This window comes from Chiloscyllium plagiosum, unplaced genomic scaffold (genome assembly GCF_037043375.1).
Source record: "Chiloscyllium plagiosum isolate Xiang-an unplaced genomic scaffold, Cpla_swu_hap1 HiC_scaffold_32, whole genome shotgun sequence".
NCBI classification, from domain to species: Eukaryota; Metazoa; Chordata; class Chondrichthyes; order Orectolobiformes; family Hemiscylliidae; genus Chiloscyllium; species Chiloscyllium plagiosum.
Genome location: NW_028270170.1, coordinates 13,528,305 through 13,549,769, shown reverse-complemented (window position 1 = coordinate 13,549,769; position 21,465 = coordinate 13,528,305). Strand labels below are relative to the sequence as shown.

Below are 21,465 nucleotides of genomic sequence, written 5' to 3'. Positions count from 1 at the left end.
GATAGAAATTCCAATTGGGTAAATTGTGTTCAGTCTAACAACTGAATAAAAGAATCTTTTATGGATATGCTCTCAACATATTCGGAGAAAATTCCCCTCTCACTGAGCAAAATATCTTTCTTCAGCATTTGTCAGTTTTGCTTTTCATTACATGTTTCACAAAGTAAAATGTTCTTTCATCTCAACCAGAGTTTATCCTCCATAACGACCTATTTCCTATGTGTATGCAAGAAGATATATTATTTTTAAAGTAACTTAATGATAGTCCAACTTAATAATTAGCTGTAAACACAGTGCAGATTTCTTTTGTGGTGGAGAATACTCTTTCCAGGCCATAAGACCAGTCTTAATTTGCTGTCAGCTCCCATATCATAAGGTAATCATTGATGAGGAAAGCTTTTAGACAATCTTAGTTCATCATCCAAAAAGATCCTAAAATCCTCATAAGCATTGCATCAGATTTTTTTTTAAATAATTCTAATGTTTGAACTATTGCTGTTTTGTCCAGAAGTCAATTCCACACTTTTATGAACAGAAGTTCCTGACATAAACCTGTGTACAACACTCATAATTTAACTTGAAGTAATATTCTGGATTTATTAATAGTGTCCCCTCAATTATCTAATATACCTCTTTTCCAGTAACAGGTTGGGCTCAGATATGGGACACAATCTGTTAATTCAAACTGCTCCAAGCTGCCATGCTCTAAGTAAATTATCATCATCCCTTCCTACCAACCCCCACACTTATTTCCATCTCCTCTTCCATGTAAGTATGCTGTTTGACTGAATCGTTCACAGTTCCTAATCAAAATGCCCTGAGAGAAGTTTAGCTAAAAGTGTGCACCTTATCTTTCAGTTGGAATTACAGCATGATGATGGATGAAGTCCAGTGAAATTACTGTTTTTCTTAATTCTGTTAATGAGAAAGCCTGTCAGCAGTGATTTATTTGATGCTGGCTGTAAACTGTGCTTCGTTTGATCCTATTATCTGTGCTCTCAAACCATCTCTTTGCCTTGCAGCTTACATTGTCCAAGAAGGCCAGTTGATATATGGCTTTTTTTTGGCGGGGAGAATGTTGTTTCAAAATTAGCGGAACAGGTTGCTGGGATGGACTGGTTATAGGGCGCAGTATTTTTGTTTTGTCCTGTTATCTTTAGTTAGGCATTGCCAGAGATCGGGATCTGACGGTCTCCTTTTTATGAGACCTATCAGTAACTGTATAGGTAGATCTCATTCCCAGCTTTTAAATTAAGAATAATGGCCCATTAATCAGTGCTGCTTCCATTGTCTGGTCAATGCGGTGTGGAAGATTTACACAGCCTTGGTCAGAGGCTGCAGACATTGACATTTTTCTCCTCGGTGCTCCAAGCTGGTCATTTAGAAAAGACTTGAAGCTGCTGAAAAGCTCATCTTTGTCCTTTTGGTAAAACACTGTCATCTAAAGGAAGCAATTATGCCGTGTTGTTTGATAAAGTGCCTTTGTAACTTTTCACAACTGGCTTGAAATGTGCAAATACTTACTTTGTTGAAGTACTTCTGATATATGTGGTTAGAGTTATTGGTAGTGAAGAAAATAAGAATTGGGATTGTTCTTTCAATGTATAAATGAGAAATGCTTTACTGAAATCATATTGTAATTCCAGTACAGTAACTGTTATTGCATAGATAGTAATTCATTGCTGCAGCCATGAGTATTAACTATAATGAACATTGCTTTAGGCTGTCCGATTCATAATACACAATTTATGTGGTAAGCTAGCTTTGAAGTGGTCTCCAATATAGGTTGTCACTCAGCACTCTGAAATTACTCTTTTTATAAGTCATGATTGTGCATTCATGATTGTTTAAAATTACAATTGCAATTTAAAAACAATGGTGCGTATGCAATTGCAGCATATGCAAGTTAAACTGCAGCTTTAGGTTTGTGGTTATAAATCTTTGCGTATGTTAGTTGTAGGCTCACAGCGGACAGTAATGTGTGAAGACCACACTCCTGGCCTGAATGGTTGGACTGAGGCCAGTGACAGTTATGCCCTCAGAGGGGCAATTTAATGCCATTTAACTGTCAAAGGGATTTTGGCTTCAGAGGTTGGGAGTGAAACCATCTTGTAAAATAGTATTCTTTGTCCATCTAGAGGACTGCAGGCTGCCTTGTTTGCTCAATGCAAAAGCATCAAAGAAGATAACACAATTAAATTCAAGTATAAGAAATTATGCACGAAGTGTTAAGAAAGACATATTCCACAGTTTCATGTTATGTATGTCTGTTTATAATTTGTAAAAGTCCTTTTTAAGTGACACCACTGACACAGTGTAAGAAGTGAGGCAGCCAAGTTGTGCACAGCAAGCTCCCAAGATGAGCAATGAGACTGTCATATAAGTCAAGCGAAGGTAGTGATCTAGTCAGGAGAGCAAGTTGTTGAACTACAGTATTGGATCAGTTGTAATGAGCAAGTTTAACCTTGATGTGAGGAGGGCATCAGCATAGGCAATAGGTCGGAATCATAAGCAATAAAGAATTGGTTGCTAATGTTGCTTGAGCAACATTTCCCATGCTGTTCTTCAAAAAAGTGCCCTGGAATGTTTTCTGTCCCTGTTTCTGTTATTTTATTTTAAAGCATTTGACTCACAAAATGGTTCTCAGTTTGCAAGTACAAGAGCTCTTGCAATTTGTTTCCCTAAATTATAAAATGCAACAAATGAACATTTTGCCACTTGAATAAGCAAACGATGCTCTCAACAGTCAAGGACTGCAGATTTAATCCGCAGAGTGTGCTGTTTTGGAAGGCTTCATGATTGTCAGCATTGTTGATATTTTTTATGACAAATGTTTGAAACTTAGAACTTGTATGAGAGCAAAATAAAATGACATTATGTCCATAGGAATAATGTTGTGATGAGTACTACATGAGAAGTAATTGACTTTGAATTGGTGCACCTCTTTTCTTCTACATTTCTGTAGTGCCGCTTCTTGTTGCCGTCCCGATGAAGAAACAGTGCTTTTATTTGATCTTATTAAATAGTGGAGCAGGCTCGAGGGCTGAACGAGCTAACTCCTATGGTCCTACTTCCCTTTCTATTGCTCTCTCTACTGAGTGGAATTCACCCATGAGAAGCCAACCTGTTATTCTCCTCTTACTGGAAAGTAATCTGTTGAGGCCAATAGTTTATTATGTGAGGAAATTATGGACAAAGTCACCATCTCCTGTGGCATGCTAGATGCTGCTTTATTGCACTACCATGTTCTTGAATGATAAGCTTTCTCTTCTCTTGCACAACTAGTACGAACCTGACTAGTTGTGTTTTTAGCACACTTTCATTGTTTATATGTATTGTATTTTATCAAAGTTGATTTGGGAACATTGATTAAGAAAATAATCAAGTGTATTAACAGTAGGACTAAAATTCTTACAATTTTGTGTCAATTCCCCCATAAAACTTCCTCTAAGAGAGCAAGATGGTGAAACAGCAATATTAAATGGGTTGTGAGGAGCAACACAAGCCTTGATGTATGTGGTGGAAATCAGCATAGCACAATAGATGGGATAAAAATCTGTTTTTAAAAAAAAGAACCTACAGCGGATGTGAAAGCAAAGCAAGAGACTGGATTGTTAATTAGTGTCCTTTTTGAGGAATTACGAATGTGTTTACTACAGTGACATGCTTTCGACCAGGCTATTTTTCATGAAGGTAGGGATAGTGTCAGGATGGCAGTAAATTGACACAAATTTCCATTGGCCTTTATGAGATAACAATAGCAATTTACATTTATTCAGCATGTTTAATATGGAAGAACAATCTAAGGCACTTCATAAGTCAATAATCAGAAGGTAAGTAGATGTCAATCCAAAACTAAGGTATTAGGCGGTGACCAAAAGAGGTATGTTTTAAGGAGGATCTTAAAAGAGAAGAACTGGATGCAAAGGCAAAGGAGTTAGGGTGCTAATTCTGATATATTTAATCTGGTCCACTAAAGACACAACAACCAATAATAGAAGATCACCAATTTATTATAGACTGAAATACCTTTGGAATTTTGTGCTCTATATGTCATTGCCACATTTACTAACTGAGAGATGTGATAATTTTTTATGCTTTACCTGGACCACGAGTTAGGAATTAAATTGAAATTTTTTTAAGTGAGAAAATACAGTAGTTATTATAATTCCATAATTTATTTGAGGTTTATGGCAACTAAAATATTAGCTTCAAATACCTGTGCTATTGAGCTACTAGAAAGAGGTAAATAACATTACAAGTATTGCCAGTATTAAATGTCGAAATATGTTGTTTATTTCAAGTTTTCAACTGAGGCAACTTTTTTATGTTTTTAAAAAATGCATAAAGTTCAACATAACCATTAAACATTTCAAGCAAGATTTAAATTTTGTGAGCACTCTTCTGTTGTATCTTTTTGTGACTATTTGGGGACAGTTTTGTTTGATAAAGTGTGCTTTGAAAGAGAAACGTTCATCTAGTATGTCATGTTTAAGTTAAAATTATACTGTACTTCATTTACTTGTTAAGTCTTTAATGCAGTGTGCCTCTGAAATATTTTAGGCTGCTTTGGATGCAGGGTCTGCAAATAAATGCAATGATGGAGGCTTCTCCTTTCAATGGTATCGGTTCTAACAGATGTACACAGGAGCTTGAGGAAATACTGGAAATGGACAAATCTGATGAAGAGGAAACCTACTTCCTTCATGTTCTAACAACAGAGCCATTCAGGCCAAGCTAGACTTCATTTTTTTGTTGTGAATTAGTCAGTCTTAGCCAGGGCGGAATTATAGTCCTTAAAGTTGCCCACTGCTTTTGATGAGATAAAATTCAACTTGTGTTCCTGCTCCTGATCACAATCCAAGGACTTTTGCTGGAAGTGAACGTGTAAATGCTGGGCTATACTATGATTCCTGTCATTGTGTATAACCTGCCAATATTCAACATGTGAATGGAGTCTCAAGTAAAGGAAAATACTGAAGATGCTGGAAATCTGAAACAAACACAGAGAATGCTGGGTAAGTGTCATATTGGACTAGGCAAGATAACTCTTGCTACATATGCTGTCAGACCAGCTGAGTTTCTCCAGCATTCACTGTATTTGTTATATGAATAGGGCTACTTGGAAGAATTTGCAGAGACTATTGCATTTTTGATCCTTTGCGTCACCTTTCTTTGTTGAACTTCCATATTTGGACTGCTCTGACTTGAGTATTTAGCTGTTTTGTATATGAAGATACCCTAAATGGTGCAAATCTGTGTGAATGTCAGGAGCATGCCTAGAACAGGAATGCAAAGCTTTCATTCAGAATTGCTTTGAGTACAGGTTCTAACCTCTGTTTCCAGAGAATCATTCGTGCCTATAATAAACACTAAATGTATTGGGCTTTAATTGATCAATGTGCATGAATCAAAATTGATGAAAAAGCAAATAAATAGTTGGAATATGATATGAATATTGCAGTAGATGTTATGCCAATCTAAATTTTGAAGCAAAGGAATAGTGAATAGTTTATAATCTGTATCAAATTATGTAGCTTACAATTGATGTTAGTTGACTTAATTATGTTTTTTTCTTTAAATTCTTACGAACTGAGTGAACTAACTGGCCTAACATGACTACAATGAAAAGTAGACAAAGGATTAGGCATTTTACTTCTGCACTTTCCCACCTATGATGTTCTGTTGTTTACATGAAAGGCTGGAAAGTGGTTAGCTTCCAAATGCAGAGACAGTACTCTAAGCATCAGTTTTCTTATTTGTAGAATGTAATTGAATATGACTGAAATAGTTGCTTGCGCTTGACATATTTGAATAACTCGCAGCTAAATTCAAAAGTTGCTTCTGGTCATACAAACAACTTTGATTTTTTTTTTAATTGCGTGTAGTTCTATTGTACAGCTCAGGTCTTTGTAAAGCTATTTAGTTAGAACAGTGCATTTTATAGGCTAGAATAATTTGAAATGCATTGGGTTTCGACTTTTATTTGTATTACTGCTGAATGGCAGGGGCCATTACCAAACTAAACCTGGAGAAAAATGTTTTCGTTACAGAATGGCTGCTCGTATCTGTAGAGCAGTAAAGTGAGAAAGCATTTTTAAAAGGGGAAAATATTTCAACACATCATAACCCATTATTTGTGGGTAAAGATTACAAATCTGTTAAATCTGATGGTTCCAGTACTATATTAAGCACAATGTATTTATCTATTAGGGATAGAAATTGTTTTCTTAATCTGTTCTTTTTGGGGTTGTCATCTCATCTCAGCTTTTTTAAATCCATTCCAGTCAACACTCAAAACATATCAGCAATTCTCCCTCCACTTTCTTCATTGTGAGTTCATGGAATCATAGAAACGCTACAGTATAGAAATAGGCCATTCAGCCCATATTGACCCTCTGAAGAGCTTCTCACCCAAACTCATTATCCCTGGCTCACCCACCTAGTCTACACATCCCTGAACATTATGGGCAATTTAGCATGGCCAGTTCATCTAACCTGCATGTCTTTGGATTGTGAGAGGAAACCAGAGCACCTGGAAGAAACCTATGCAGACATGGGGAGAATTTGCAAACTCCACATGGTCAGTCACCCAAGGCTGGAATCGAACCTGGGTCCCTGGCGCTGTGAGACAGCAGTGCTAACCACTGAACCACTATGCTGCCCTGCAGGAGTTGTGCTCATAAAAGTGAAGGTGGACATTATTAGTAGGAAATAGAACATTTTTCATTTGCCAAGGTCAATTATTCTGAATTAGTTATTGATCAGTCTGCTCTCAAAATTCTCAAGCCCTCATCTGAAAAGACCATACTTCACTGAATATAATATTTGAGACACCAGAAATCCTATTGTGCCTCCTGAAGAATATTGCCAATTTATTGCGAATTATTGCTGAAATAGGGGCATTGTTGTGTGGCACCTAGGCAGGTTTCAGTTGATTGAAATTGTTTAAACTCACTTCATACAGAATCTTCATGGCTGAGTTTGACCTAAGTCCAAGGGTTGAAAGACCAACGTCTAACCCATTGCTGTGCCCCAACCTTCAAATGTGCTATAGTTTTAATTGTGTTCAGGTTTGTCTAGACACATAGTTTGCTCTGGTCTTATGATCTTCAGCTGTGTAGAACATTTGACTGTTTTCAACTTGTGCTAATGATCTGGCATTCAATTCTATCTGGCTAGCCTTGCACAGTAGGGGCCCATAAGGTTATTAGCACTGATTAGCCTACACTGCAGTACAAAGCATTACAGTACTTGACTAGCTTATAACCTTGAATTAATTTTGTGTCTTGGATCTTTCCCTTTTTTTATTCTGTGTAGTCAATATTTATACATTTATTTATTTGAGGACACAACTAGAGTTAGATTTTTATACTGTATTGATAGATTTTGAAGCTTTCACAATTCATAAATCCATTGGCAACTTGACACAGAATCATGTGGATTTCAAGTAAAATCAAAGTTGTTCAAATTTATTCCTGAAAATGTATTAGTGTATTGTCTTATGAAGTAGTGTAAGGAGTAAAATATCTTGAGAGAAAAATTGTCCAAAATCACACACATCTCTTATTAGTTGACTGGAAGTAAAACAGCATCAGAAATGCAATAAGAACCAGAAGAACTGTGGACACTGGAAATCAGAAACAAAAACAGAAATTTCTAGAAAAACTCAGCAGGTCTGGCAGCATCTGTGGAGATAAAACAGAGTAAACGATTCAGGTTCAGTGACTCTCACTCTACACTTGGATTCAAGAAGTTACCTGATCTAGAGAAGATGAACTACATCAGACAGAATGTCTTTTGAGCCAGTTTTTCTCTCAACACAGCAAATAACCAGAACTGCAAATGATCAGACCTAGAAGGTGAATTTGGATTAAACAAAAAGTAAGGAGTAGACTTTGTAGGTAGTCAAATCAAGGTTATTTCTTTGGAATTGAGAAGGACAGGCAATTAGAAAAGTAACTAAACATCTATATGAAATAAAGGGAAAAAAACACCTTTTATAATCTATGGATGCTTTAAACGAGAAAAATGAAGTAAAGAAGAGGAATTCCAGTTCAGGGGACATTGGATTTTGTTTTAGATTAGATTCCCTACAGTGTGGAAACAGGCCATTTGGCCCCACAAGTCCAAACCTACCCTCTGAAGAGTAACCCACCAAGATCCATTTCCTCCTGACTAATGCACCTAAGACTATGGGCAATTTAGCATGGCCAATTCACCTAACCTGCACATCTTTGGACTGTGGGAGGAAACCAGAGCACCTGGAAGAAACCCACACAGACATGTGCAAACTCCACACTGACAGTTGCCCAAGGCTGGAATCGAACCCAGGTCCCTGGCACTGTGAGGCAGCAGTGCTAGCCACTGAGCCACCGTTAAATAAGGAAAAGTGAAGTTTTTAAATTAAGAAAGGGAAAATGGGGAAAATAAAACAAATCAGGATCATCAATTGAGAGGAGCAAAATGAAGCATTTCAGCAAAACATTATACATAATAGAGGAATACAACCAAATGCCTCTGTTATAAACATCGTTAATGGCACTGAACAGAATGGGAAATATACTGTGGAAACTGGAGCACTTACTCTGCTGGAAAATCACTAAAATAAAAACTGAAAATACATTAACAGAAACTTGGCTTCAAACTCTGCAAGAATAGAAAATCAATATATCAGTGTACAATATATTCATAAAGCTCGACAATATCTGAAAGGTGACAGAGTATGAATATTTGTACATGCTACAGAGAGAACTGATATCGACAAAAGAAGGTGTACAAACATGACCACTATGTTTGGAACTCACATATTGTCTTAAAAAAAAGGTCTGTTATATTTGTGGAGGTACACTGTGGATAGAAGGTTGAAATGGAAAGATATGTAAAGGGTTTAGAGAAGAGAAAATGTGGATTAACCAAGATCCTTTAGAGTTTGACAAAACATTATTAAGAAGTAAGATTAAAAAAGAAATTAGGAGGCAGTCTTGAGAAAAGTGCTCGATATGAGGATGAGACTATTCAGTGTTCTGCCTGGGTCTACACATGATTCAGCAGGCTGTTTCTTTTCACCTGCAAATATTTGGGCACACGGTGCAGCATATGCCTTAGGGTGCCAGGATATTGTGGGGATTTGCCTCAGTTTCTTTTCTTTGCTACTGTTCTGCCTCAACTAAGGCATTGGGATGCAAAGCATGATGGAGCTTGATTGGCCCATTGTCATCATTAAGAGCAATTTGTCGAAACTCTTCCTAGTTAGTAAGGTAAATATCTGGCAGTGTATCTTTGAAGTGTGTGCTTTGTGCTTCCTGAAAAGTTGGCCATTTGAAAAGTGAGAGAACAATTATGAAAGATGGGCCAGGGTAAATGGCCACAAATTGATTCTAGTGGCTTAGCTAGATCCAGAATGAAGGGAAGAGTCCATGTAATCCAAGGCCCTAAAGGAGCCTTCCACATCCATCAAAGTTTTACTTGCACATCCACTAATATCATTTATTGTATCCTTTGCTCCCGATGCGGTCTCCTCTACATTGGGGAGACTGGGCACCTCCTAGCAGAGCGCTTTAGGGAACATCTCTGGGACACCCGCACCAATCAACCACACCGCCCCATGGCCCAACATTTCAACTCCCCCTCCCACTCTGCCGAGGACATGGAGGTCCTGGGCCTCCTTCACCGCCGCTCCCTCACCACCAGATGTTTGGAGGAAGAACGCCTCATCTTCCGCCTGGGAACACTTCAACCCCAGGGCATCAATGTGAACTTCAACAGTTTCCTCATTTCCCCTTCCCCCACCTCACCCTAGTCCCCAAACGTCCAGCTCAGCACTGTCTCCATGACTTGTCCGGACTTGTCCTACCTGCCTATCTCCTTTTCCACCTATCCACTCCATCCTTCCTCCCTGACCTATCACCTTCATCCCCTTCCCCACTCACCCATTGTACTCCATGCTACTTTCTCCCCACCCCCATCCTCCTCTAGCTTATCTCTCCACGCTTCAGGCTCTTTGCCTTTATTTCTGATGAAGGGCTTTTGCCCGAAACGTTGATTTTGCCTGTCCTCGGATGCTGCCTGAATTGCTGTGCTCTTCCAGCACCACTAATCCAGAATCTGGTTTCCAGCATCTGCAGTCATTGTTTTTACCTCGTTGATTTTAACCCTACTGCGAATCCTCTTGCAAGGATGCCTGCCTTGAAGAAGTTTTCCTCCTCTCTCTTCAAAAATCTCAGGGAGTCCCTCTCCCACTGCAACTCCCAGGTCATTTCCTCTGCCCTGAAGCTCTTCAACCATGTCGTGAAACAAACTCACTACCACAGCCACATTTGCTTCCTCAGTGCCTGCCTCCGTAACCAACACATCCCACATGGTCTCCAGACCGCCTTTAAACCAGCAGAGTTCGGACCCGAACAGGACAAACAGTACAGACTACAGATTCAAAAACACCAGCAACAGTTCTCCTTCAAGATCCTCCACTCCACGCTTGCAGCAATGCGCCAGGCACCTAACCTCTCTACAGTCAGCCCTGCCTCAGCTGAGAGCCACACTCTCTCAGAATTGCAAAGGACCCACTCTGTACTACATCCTCAGGAGAATTCATACTCTCAACAAACAGTATTTCAATTCCATCTCAAACATCAAAAACTGTAAGTACAACAAACTTTTATCCACCCACCTCCATAACCAGCGCTCCTCAAACATTCCAGAAGATTCCCCTGGCCTCGAAACCTATTCCGCCATTAGCCATGCGGCTGATGCAGCTGCCGCCCCCACGCTGATTGATGATGTCACTTCTGCCCCCATCATAGCCACTCCCACAACCACTTCCACCCCTCACAATTCCTCATGCATCACACGTGACATCACTTCCGCCCTTCACATCATCGCTGATGCCACATGCTCAGTGACTTCTGCCACCCTTACTGCCGTGGTCACCGCCACTTCCACCCCCACCAGCGCCACTCACCTGCATTCTGCTGACATGCCCCCCACAGACCCCACTGTCACTATCCCCACCCCCCAGAACCCCGAGGGGAACACTACCCCTGCTCATGACTCCACCCCCATTCCCCCCACCATCACACCCACTCCAGTTACAGGTTCCGCCCCCACTCCCAGCTCTACACCCACACCAGATCCCAGCTCCCAGCCCTGCCGAGTTTTCACTATCCTCCCGACCTCCCCCTCACTGAGGACGAACGATCAGTCCTCAGCAAAGGACTCACCTTCATCCCCCTCCGTCCACGCATCAATGAATTTAATACACACTGTGACGTCGAACAATTCTTCCGTCGCCTCCGCCTCAGAGCTTACTTTCACAATCAGGACTCCTGCCCACCTTCCGAGGACCCCTTCGCCCACCTCCAACACACTGCATCCACCTGGACACCCCGTGCTGGCTTATTACCTGCCCTCGACCTCTTCATTTCCAACTGCCGCCGGGACATTAACCGCCTCAACCTGTCTACCTCCCTCCCCCACTCCAACCTCTCACCCTCACAACGCACAGCCCTCCAATCCCTCTGCTCCAATCCCAACCTCACCATCAAGCCAGCGGATAAAGGGGGCGCAGTGGTAGTCTGGCTCACTGACCTCTACACCGCTGAAGCCAAACGTCAACTCGAGGACACCTCTTCCTACTGCCCCCTCTACCATTACCCCACCCCCCATCACCAAACCATCATCTCCCAGACCATACAGAACCTCATCACCTCAGAAGAACTCCCACCCACAGCTTCCAACCTCATAGTCCGGGAACCCCGCACTGCCCGGTTCTACCTCCTTCCCAAGATCCACAAGCCTGACCACCCTGGCCGACCCATTGTCTCTGCATGCTCCTGCCCCACTGAACTCATCTCTACCTACCTCAACACTGTCCTATCACCCCTAGTCCAGGAACTCCACACATACTTTCAAGACATCACCCACGCCCTCCACCTCCTCCAAGACTTCCATTTCTCCAGCCCCCAACGCCTCATCTTCACCATGGATATCCAATCCCTCTACACCTCCATCCGCCATGACCAGGGCTTCCAAGTCCTCCTTTTTTTACTCTCCAGACGTCCCCAACAGTACCCTTCCATCGACACTCTCATTTGTTTGGCCGAACTGGTCCTCACCCTTAACAATTTCTCCTTCGAATCCTCCCACTTCCTCCAGACCAAAGGGGTAGCCATGGGCACATGTATGGGCCCCAGCTATGCCTGTCTCTTTGTTGGCTACGTAGAGCAGTTGATCTTCCGTAATTACACCGGCACCACTCCCCACCTCTTCCTCCGCTACATTGATGACTGCATTGGCGCCACCTCGTGCTCCCGCGAGGAGGTTGAGCAATTCATCAACTTCACCAACACATTCCACCCTGACCTTAAATTTACCTGGACCATCTCTGACACCTCCTGGACCTCTCCATCTCCATTAATGACGACCGACTTGACACTGACATTTTTTACAAACTCCCACAGCTACCTGGATTACACCTCTACCCACCCTACCTCTTGCAAAAATGCCATCCCTTTTTCCCAATTCCTCCGCCCCCGCCGTATCTGCTCTCAGGAGGACCAGTTCCACCACAGAACACACCAGATGGCCTCCTTCTTGAGAGACCGCAATTTCCCTTCCCACGTGGTTAAAGATGCCCTCCAATGCATCTCGTCTACATTCCGCACCTCCGCCTTCAGATCTCACCCCTCCAACCGTAACAAGGACAGTACGCCCCTGGTGCTCACCTTCCACCCTACCAACCTTCGCATAAACCAAATCATCCGCCGATATTTCCGCCACCTCCAAACAGACCCCATCACCAGGGATATATTTCCCTCCCCACCCCTTTCCGCCTTCCGCAAAGACCGTTCCCTCCGTGATTACCTGGTCAGGTCCACGCCCCCCTACAACCCACTCTCCCATCCTGGCACTTTCCCCTGCCACCGCAGGAACTGTAAAACCTACGGCTACACCTCCACCCTCACCTCTATCCAAGGCCCTAAAGGAGCCTTCCACATCCATCAAAGTTTTACTTGCACATCCACTAATATCATTTATTGTGTCCATTGCTCCCGATGCGGTCTCCTCTACATTGGGGAGACTGGGTGCCTCCTAGCAGAGCGCTTTAGGGAACATCTCCGGAACACCCGCACCAATCAACCACACCGCCCCGTGGCCCAACATTTCAACTCCCCCTCCCACTCTGCCGAGGACATGGAGGTCCTGGGCCTTCTTCACCGCCGCTGCCTCACCACCAGACGCCTGAAGGAAGAACGCCTCATCTTCCGCCTCGGAACACTTCAACCCCAGGGCATCAATGTGGACTTCAACAGTTTCCTCATTTTCCCTTCCCCCACCTTACCCTAGTTCTAAACTTCCAGCTCAGCACTGTCCCCATGATTGTCCGGACTTGTCCTACCTGCCTATCTGCTTTTCCACCTATCCACTCCACCCTCTCCTCCCTGACCTATCACCTTCATCCCCTCCCCCACTCACCCATTGTACTCTATGCTACTTTCTCCCCACCCCCACCCTCCTCTAGCTTATCTCTCCACGCTTCAGGCTCACTGCCTTTATTCCTGATGAAGGGCTTTTGCCCGAAACGTCGATTTCGCTGCTCCTTGGATGCTGCCTGAACTGCTGTGCTCTTCCAGCACCACTGATCCAGAATCTGGTTTCCAGCATCTGCAGTCATTGTTTTTTCCTCCATGTTAGAGATTTCAAACACATAAAAGTTAAGATGCCATGAAATTCCCTTTCATGGTTAATGAATGAGGCAGAAGCTATATCAGTTGTCGAGGTTAAATTGATAGATGAGCGATTTAAAAGGGTGCAAGGATTTGGGAACAGAATAGGTAAATATGATTAGAGATATTCATTCATGTAGCAGGTAAATGCTGACAAGAACTGTTTGGGCTTATTGACCTATTTTATTCTTGTAACTTTAAAATGTAACCTGTATTCAAATTCATTAATTTTAAGTATGTAAACCCAATCTGAAATTTGAATTTAACGTTTGCAGGTTTAAAGATCAATACCAGTAATGTAAGTAAAGACAGACAGCAAAAACATCTATTCATTTTGTACTTGGATGCATTCAGGCCAGATATAGTCCACTAATGACTGAGTTACTGTTGTCATCTTGTTTGATGTGTGATGAAATAGAAGTATACAGGTAGGTCACTTGAAAGTCTGACATTTCCTGGTGAAAATTCTGGAAATGAAAGTAGTGCTTCAGAAATGAATCACTTGTTCTGGTAAATGAATTTTTTGATGTGTCAGATTTACTAGGCAGTACTAAACAAAGCCAGATGTTTTTTGTTGATATAGTATTATTCTGCTGATATCGTGGAAGAATTGTTCCTTTAATACAAAACTGCCAACAGTGATGGTCATAAAACAAGCTAAATTCTTGAGAACTGCAATAAAAAATTCTGCTTTATTTGAAGTATATGTGCAGAGTCAGTAGTTCATTCAGAATGTTAGCCAGGATAGTGCAGTATAAAGTATTGCTTCCATCTGTTTATTTTGGACTTTTGGCATTTTAAATATAGATAGATATATTTTCTCATTGTATTGGACTAAACTAAAGCATTCCGGACCATTGGAAAACAGCGAAATAACAGTTTATATTTAGAGCCGGTAGGGAAGGGAACATTAGACAGGAGACAGGAAAGATTGCTGTAGTGGAGGTGGTGTGAAAAACATGAAGAAAGAGAAATTTTTCCAAATGAAAGAACAGAGGCTCCAAATATTGTGACAGATTTTTGATGGAATTAGTGAATTGTATTCACTAGCCACACCTCCGAACATAGCCAAATCTGCATGGGGCCATCCGACTACGTCCACCAACATGTGAATGTTTCTAAAATTGAAATCATTGTTCAGTTTACGGAGGAAGTATGGATTATGGTAAGATGTTCCTTGTAGATACAACCCTTTATTAGAAACAACAAATGTTGCAGATCACAGGGGGTCAGGCAACATCCATGGAAAGAGAGCACCTAATGTTTCGAGCCTAGATGATTCTTCATCAGACCTGATGTGAAGTGTGGAGGGGGCAGCACTTATGCTTTAGTTGGGGGAATACTGTTGAATGCTGGGGGAGAAAGGATGCTGATAGTCCAGATTAAGTGATCTGAATGTGAGAATGGCAGAACAATGATGTGTCTAACTGCCAGTCTTGAAAGAACAGACAGTCCAGTGGAGTGTGGGGAGGAGAGAGAGGGTGAAAGAGAACGTAACAGGTAAAGATTAAAGAAAGGGAAGGAATGGGAGTTAGTTCACAAGTTGAAGATGTTGAACTCAATATTAAGTCTAGAAGTTTGTAAAGTGCCTAGTCTGAAGTTAAGATGTTGATTCTCTAGTTTGTGCTGTGATTTACTGGAGCACTACGGCATGCCGAGGACAAGACGAGTGGGCATGCGGACAGGACACTGTGTTAAAATGACTGGCTACAAGAAGGTTGCAATCATGCTGCAATAATTTGCTTTTACAACCCTTTAATAAACCTTCCAAGTGGGGGTAGTTGCTTGGCATTTTAATGAATAGGAATCCAGCCACCTATGCTTAGACGGTAGACTAACCTGGTATGAAATCTTTTAATTAAATATCTGAAAATGATCATGTTCCAGAAATCAATAACTAGCATATATGGATCACATAATACACAAACAGGCCATCAGTATTTATGCTGCACTCTAGTTTCTACCAGTACTTCAATTTTTTGTTTTTATTTTTTCACAAGATGTGGGTGTCTCTGTCTAGACCAGCATCTATTGCTCAACCCTAATTCTACAGAGAACAGCGAAGAGTCAACCACAATGCTGTAGTTCTGGAGTTACTTGTAGGCCAGATCAGGTGTGGATGGCAAATTTCCTTCCGTGATCTGATAGGTTCCACTGACCATCAACAATGGTCACTATTAGGCAAGCTGTTTATTCCAGATTTTATTGAATTCAAATTTCACCCTCTGCTGCCATGATTTGAAACCATGTCCCTAGAACATTGGCTGAGGGTCTGTATGGCTAACCCAGTAATATTAGCACTACGCCATAACCTCTCAGCAATGGTTCTCTTCCCTTCTCCATCAATTGTGTTTTTAGCCTCCATTTAAATGTATCTATACTGGTCACTTCAGCACATTTCAAATTCACCCATTCTCTGGGCAAAGAAGTTTTTTTTAAATTCCCTCTGATTCTTGGTGGCAATCTTATGGTGATGACTTCTAGTTCCAATCTTTCCCATGAATTGAAATACATTCTGTATCTGTATTATCAAAACATTTCTCTGTTATATAGATCTTTATTGCAACATCCTTCAGCCTTCCATAACCTCTCATTTTTGGTATCATCCTTGAAAACAAACTTTTTAGTTTTATGCTAGACCAAGTATTATTGATACAGTGGTATGTGAACACAAGTGGCATCTTACCTTTCAAGGAATTAAAGATGTTTGCCTTTTCTGTGACAAATCCATGAATGTAATCTCCATCAGGAGACCCAACTGACTAACTTTGAGAGCTAAATCAAACATTGGATGGGACAATTTCTCAGACTACTGTTACAACTCAGTACTACTGTTATAATTTGCATTTTCATTCTCTTCTAACATGATAGTTCACAAGAACACTACCGGTCAGAATTTGAGCCATTTGAAAAGATATTAAAACAGATTATCAAAATCTAGTTCAAAGAGTTATAAGTAACAACTTTATGGAAAATTGAAAAGTGGAGATTGTTGGAAAAGGAAGTCAACAGTTTAGGGGCTGTGCTCAGCTATCAATGTGAAGGAAATTAGAGATAATCCTCCAAACGTAGAGGGCTGGCCATCCATTAAGGGAATCGAGAGTGTGGTGCTGGAAAAGCATATCAGGTCAGGCAGCATTCGAGAAGCAAGAAAATCGACGTTTCGGGGAAAAGCCCTTCATCAGCCATTCCTGATGCAGGGCTTTTGCCCAAAACGTCGATTTTCTTGCTTCTCGGATACTGCCTGATCTGCTTTGCTTTTCCAGCACCACACTCTCGTCTGTAATCTCCAGCATCTGTAGTCCTCACTTTTGCCATCCATTGAGGGAAGTCAGTTGTGTAATGTTAATGTCACTGAACTAGTAATGCTGAATTAGGTTCAACATATAAATCTGGATTAAAAACTGATTTAACGGTGACTGTAAAACCTCACCTTGGTCAGTAATGTCCTTTTATGGAACAAAATCTGCCATTCTTTCCTGGTTTGGCCTACATGTAACTCTTGAAATGCAGTTTGAAATGTCCTTACTAACCACTCCGTTGTATTAAATAGTGACAAAACCAAATTAAGGGTAATTAGAGAAGGAATATTAGTTTATCCACTGATGCCCATACTCCACAAATGACTAAACAGAAAATAACTCCTCAGTTTCTAAGTTGACAGATAAGAAAAGGGCCTTTTTCATTGATGTACAACTCTGTGACTCTATAAGATAGCTAATTGCATTGGATGCTTTCAACTGTTAACAATTATCCTTTTTGAACATATCTTAACCTCGACTCCCCCAACTTTATTACCAACATCGTTCTCACCCTGGTCCGACACCTCACCTCAGACTGCAACTTAAACAATACCTAAGATTCACACAACGTTCAAACCCTGTGCACAAACACTGCGCACATCATGATGAGAAAAAGCAATAAAGAAGAACAGTTGAACATCTTTGAGTTATTGCGCATCAAAAATTAAGCCCCGATGACCATAATTTCACCTTCTAATCCAATACTTTTAGTTCCTTTCCAGAACCAATTACATCACCTCACAATTCCACTTCACAAGTACAAGGTTAATTCTAAAATAGTGCTGTAGATGCTGGGAATCTGAAATAAGAACAGAAAGTAAGAATGTTCAGCTATGGCAGCATTTCTGGAGAGAAACTGTGTTGATGGGCTGGATTTCCTAATGAGATCTGGACTCTAACACTGGGTCAACATTGGTAAGCCTCTTATTTTCCTGCCCTCTCGCCTCCAATCCCAAATCCAAGGGGCTGGGGAAATTCAACACAATGTTTTAGGTCAATGATGTTTGGTCGGTCATGAGAAGGTCTAACTGTATTTTAAACAAGCATCAGCATTCGTCAGTGTATAGTTATTCGTATCCAAACTAATAAGGCATCACTGGAGGATTCGATAAGTTGTCTTTAGGTGTCTCCAATATCATCCCTTATTAATATTTCAAACAGACAAACTTTGTAAGTGATGGTAAGTGACCCTCATTCTGTCCTGGAGAAGTATAAAAGCATTGTTCCATGATATATTCGATCAGGAAAAATAAAGTCTGTTTAGCCATAATTTGGGAGAGAGAAATTCACCTCGAAACAACAATCCAAATCTTACCTTCCTAATGATTTGGCAATTCTGTTGTAAAGTGCCAGGAGAAATCTAGATTCTTCTGGTAGTCAAATCAGAACATAATGGCTTCACTGTATAAAAAGTCTAATAAAACTATCTCTTAATATTGTATACTTTGTAAGGGAGCAACATTCTAATGGGACCTTTTTTTAACTTCTGACTGACAATCATGCAGCAATGTCTGATCCCAAAGCAATTGAGTAAGAATTCTGCAGAAAACTAAGTCTGAAATTAATACCTTTATTCAAGAATACTGTACCAAGTTCACTTGCCTCAACTGGGAAAAGAAGAGACACTGGACTTTTTTATGACTTAATAAGAAATAAATCAAACCAAACAAATGTACTGTCAAACATAGGGCGTATTGGACTTAGAGCATTTCTAAAAGGGCTGTCTCCAGAATTAGATTCTCTTTATCATGAGGTTCTCCATATGTAGCTCACAATGCAACATTTTTGATTTCAGAGAAAAAGGGAAGCATGCTTTGAGCTGTGCTTATTACAGACACCTGTCTCTGTTAAATTGATTTCAAATTTCTGGCATGGCATTTAAAGCTCATCCTGAACCTTTTATGTATAGAATGTTCAAAAAGATTTGTCCATAGAAAGATTATGTTCAATGTCCCTTCAGCATGCCACACCATGCTCACTTGGTTCAGCGACCACCCCTTACTGTTCTTAGATGCTAAAAATATATTTCAGAGGATGGAATAACTTTGTGAGATGTTCTCTTAGAATTATACTACACACTATGACTCACTAAGTTTATGCTACTTCTGGAAGACAGGATGTATTGTAAGAGTGTGCTGACAAAAACCAATACAGATATTTTAGTGCGAAATGTGGAATTTTGATTATCAATGTGGTGAAATGTATAATCTGGGATAAAAAATACTTTGGTAATCTGGACTGATTTAGTAAACCTAGATAACTAAGTACGTTAAGATTTGAGGGACAGCAACTTGTATTCATATAACATCTTTAAAGTAGTAAAATATCTTGAGATGCTCATCTGAGTAATGATACTTCAGTATGTATGAAAAGTCAGCATCAAGTAGAAATTTGAATTTCATGGTTGCTTGTGGTGTGAAATATTTAGCTCTTCACCCATTTTCATGCTGTTACCCTAAAAATGGAGTAGGTAAGTAGCAATGGTCAATTGTCTTCTCATTTAATTAACTTGGATTCTTTTAATAAACTATTTGTTAATTCATTACAGTAGGATTATTTTAGCTCATTTCCTCAAGTACAACTACTATTCAAATGTTTAATCGGCTGGAATATGTAATGAACATTTACTGGTAATTGTTGTAATATGTAAAATTAAGTTGCAAACTTTGCTAGTTTGAAAATAGCATAACGTTCAAAACCATGGTGATACTATGGTTTCCTCTTGAGTGCCAGAATCCAGAACAATTTCATTTTATTCTTTGTTGTACCAAAAGTTTTTTTTAATTGAAGCTAGTTATTCAAAACATAATGTATATAACACATTGATACCAATCTTGTCATTGTGCATTCAACAATTCATTGCACAATCCTGAGCCGAAACTGGCTTATAATGGCCTACAGCCAGATGCTTGACTAAAGCTCATTGTGTCGGTTTTTTTTTCCTACTGTTTAGTAAAAAAGGAAGCTTCAGATTTTGTATTGCACATCAGTGACTGATTTTACCATAGCATGGAGCTGTACCAGCTTTTAAGCTGCAATATGTTCAATATTGGAGTTTCTCAAACCTCGAGTGTTGAAATATTTAAAACTCTGCTTTTTAAAAATAATGTACAAATAAAGCATTTAGTTCAACAGATCTGTTCAGTTCTTGTGACAGGAGTGCAGCAGACAGTGAAATTTGCACAATGAATATATTGCAAAAATTAAGAGCTTGCCCCATCAAAGTGCCCAGGAATAGTTCTAGATTGTATGGACCAGAAAACCTCTAAGATCTGCATTGAATTGACTGATCTTGAAAAGATCAGTAGCATTGTATTTGCCTATTTGGCCCTGTAACAGAAAGAACAACTTAGGATCCTAATTGTGCTCAGCATTTACAGATTCCATCTGAAAGATTAGCCTCTTGATAGGTAAAAACTGCACCAGGAATAAAAGTGGTGTTCATCAAGGATGAAGAGCCTGTCACCATTATTTTTTCACTCAAAGAATGACCGCTTGCATCTATGGAGTGCCAGCACTATTCTTTCAAGTGAGTCGATGCTTTCCAAGAAGAAAAAAAGTGGGAAAATAATGAATTAAGAGCTTCAACACAGTTTGAAGTGCTTGGTCTGTTTATTTTTCACATAATTAAATAACTTGCTGTAATTAACGTTTTTTTTATTTTAGGTCTCTCTTAATAGTGAAACAATCCTGCAATGTGTCAAAGTGGAGGAACCAGCAAGGTAATGATCAACTCTCTCATTTATGCAATTGAAAGATTCGAGTCTGGAACTTATGACTCCTATCAAATCTGTAACAAATTTCCAATGCTATACTTTTAGCAGAAACTTTGAACTATTTCAATCAACTGAGGAGACCATAAACCTTTATTACTTTCTGAACTGCTAGAGAATTGCAGTAGCAAAGTATATATGCAAGAATAAATGAAGTCAAAAGCTAATCATGGCAAGGAAGGACATCTGCCTCCTCCATCCAGAGAGATCCTAGTCTCCACCACCGTTTTTGAAAATATTCCAAGATTTTTGTGTTGACATCTGTCCAAAAGGTTCCCCTTTCTAATGTGAACCTACAACACCTAGTTCTGCTCATATGGTTTACAGTAAAATTCCAAGTCAATTATTTCTATGTTTTTAACAACCTTCCAAGTCTTTATAAGACCAGCTCTCAGATGCCTCCTTTCCAAATTGAAATATTCAGTTTCTTTAGTCAAAATGTATATATATCCTGACACATAATTCATCTCTCAATTCCTATTAATCTAGATTATGAGCCTTGGTTACAGATCTACTCCCAATGCAGTAAAACACCTTTTTGGTGTCTCAGTTATATATATACTCTGGCAAAAAAGACAAAGAAAGGAAATTTAGTATGCTTTTGTGACACATAATTTTGATGTAAATTTCATTTGGTCAGGTGCGTGTGCATAAATCCAGATGAAT

At 40.1% G+C, this 21,465-nt stretch overlaps 1 protein-coding gene across 2 annotated transcripts in view; it reads left to right on the top strand.

Annotated features, from left to right (window-relative positions):
• raraa (retinoic acid receptor, alpha a) overlaps window positions 1-21,465 on the top strand; it is a 583,661-nt gene that overhangs the window by 162,875 nt on the left and 399,321 nt on the right. The window contains exon 3 of one of the 2 annotated variants that reach the window (XM_087977800.1): window positions 20,693-20,748. The exons of the other annotated variant lie outside the window; for it this stretch is intronic. The gene's annotated coding sequence lies outside the window, so the exon portion shown is untranslated. The remainder of the gene's footprint in view (window positions 1-20,692; window positions 20,749-21,465) is intronic. 2 annotated transcript variants of the gene reach the window in all.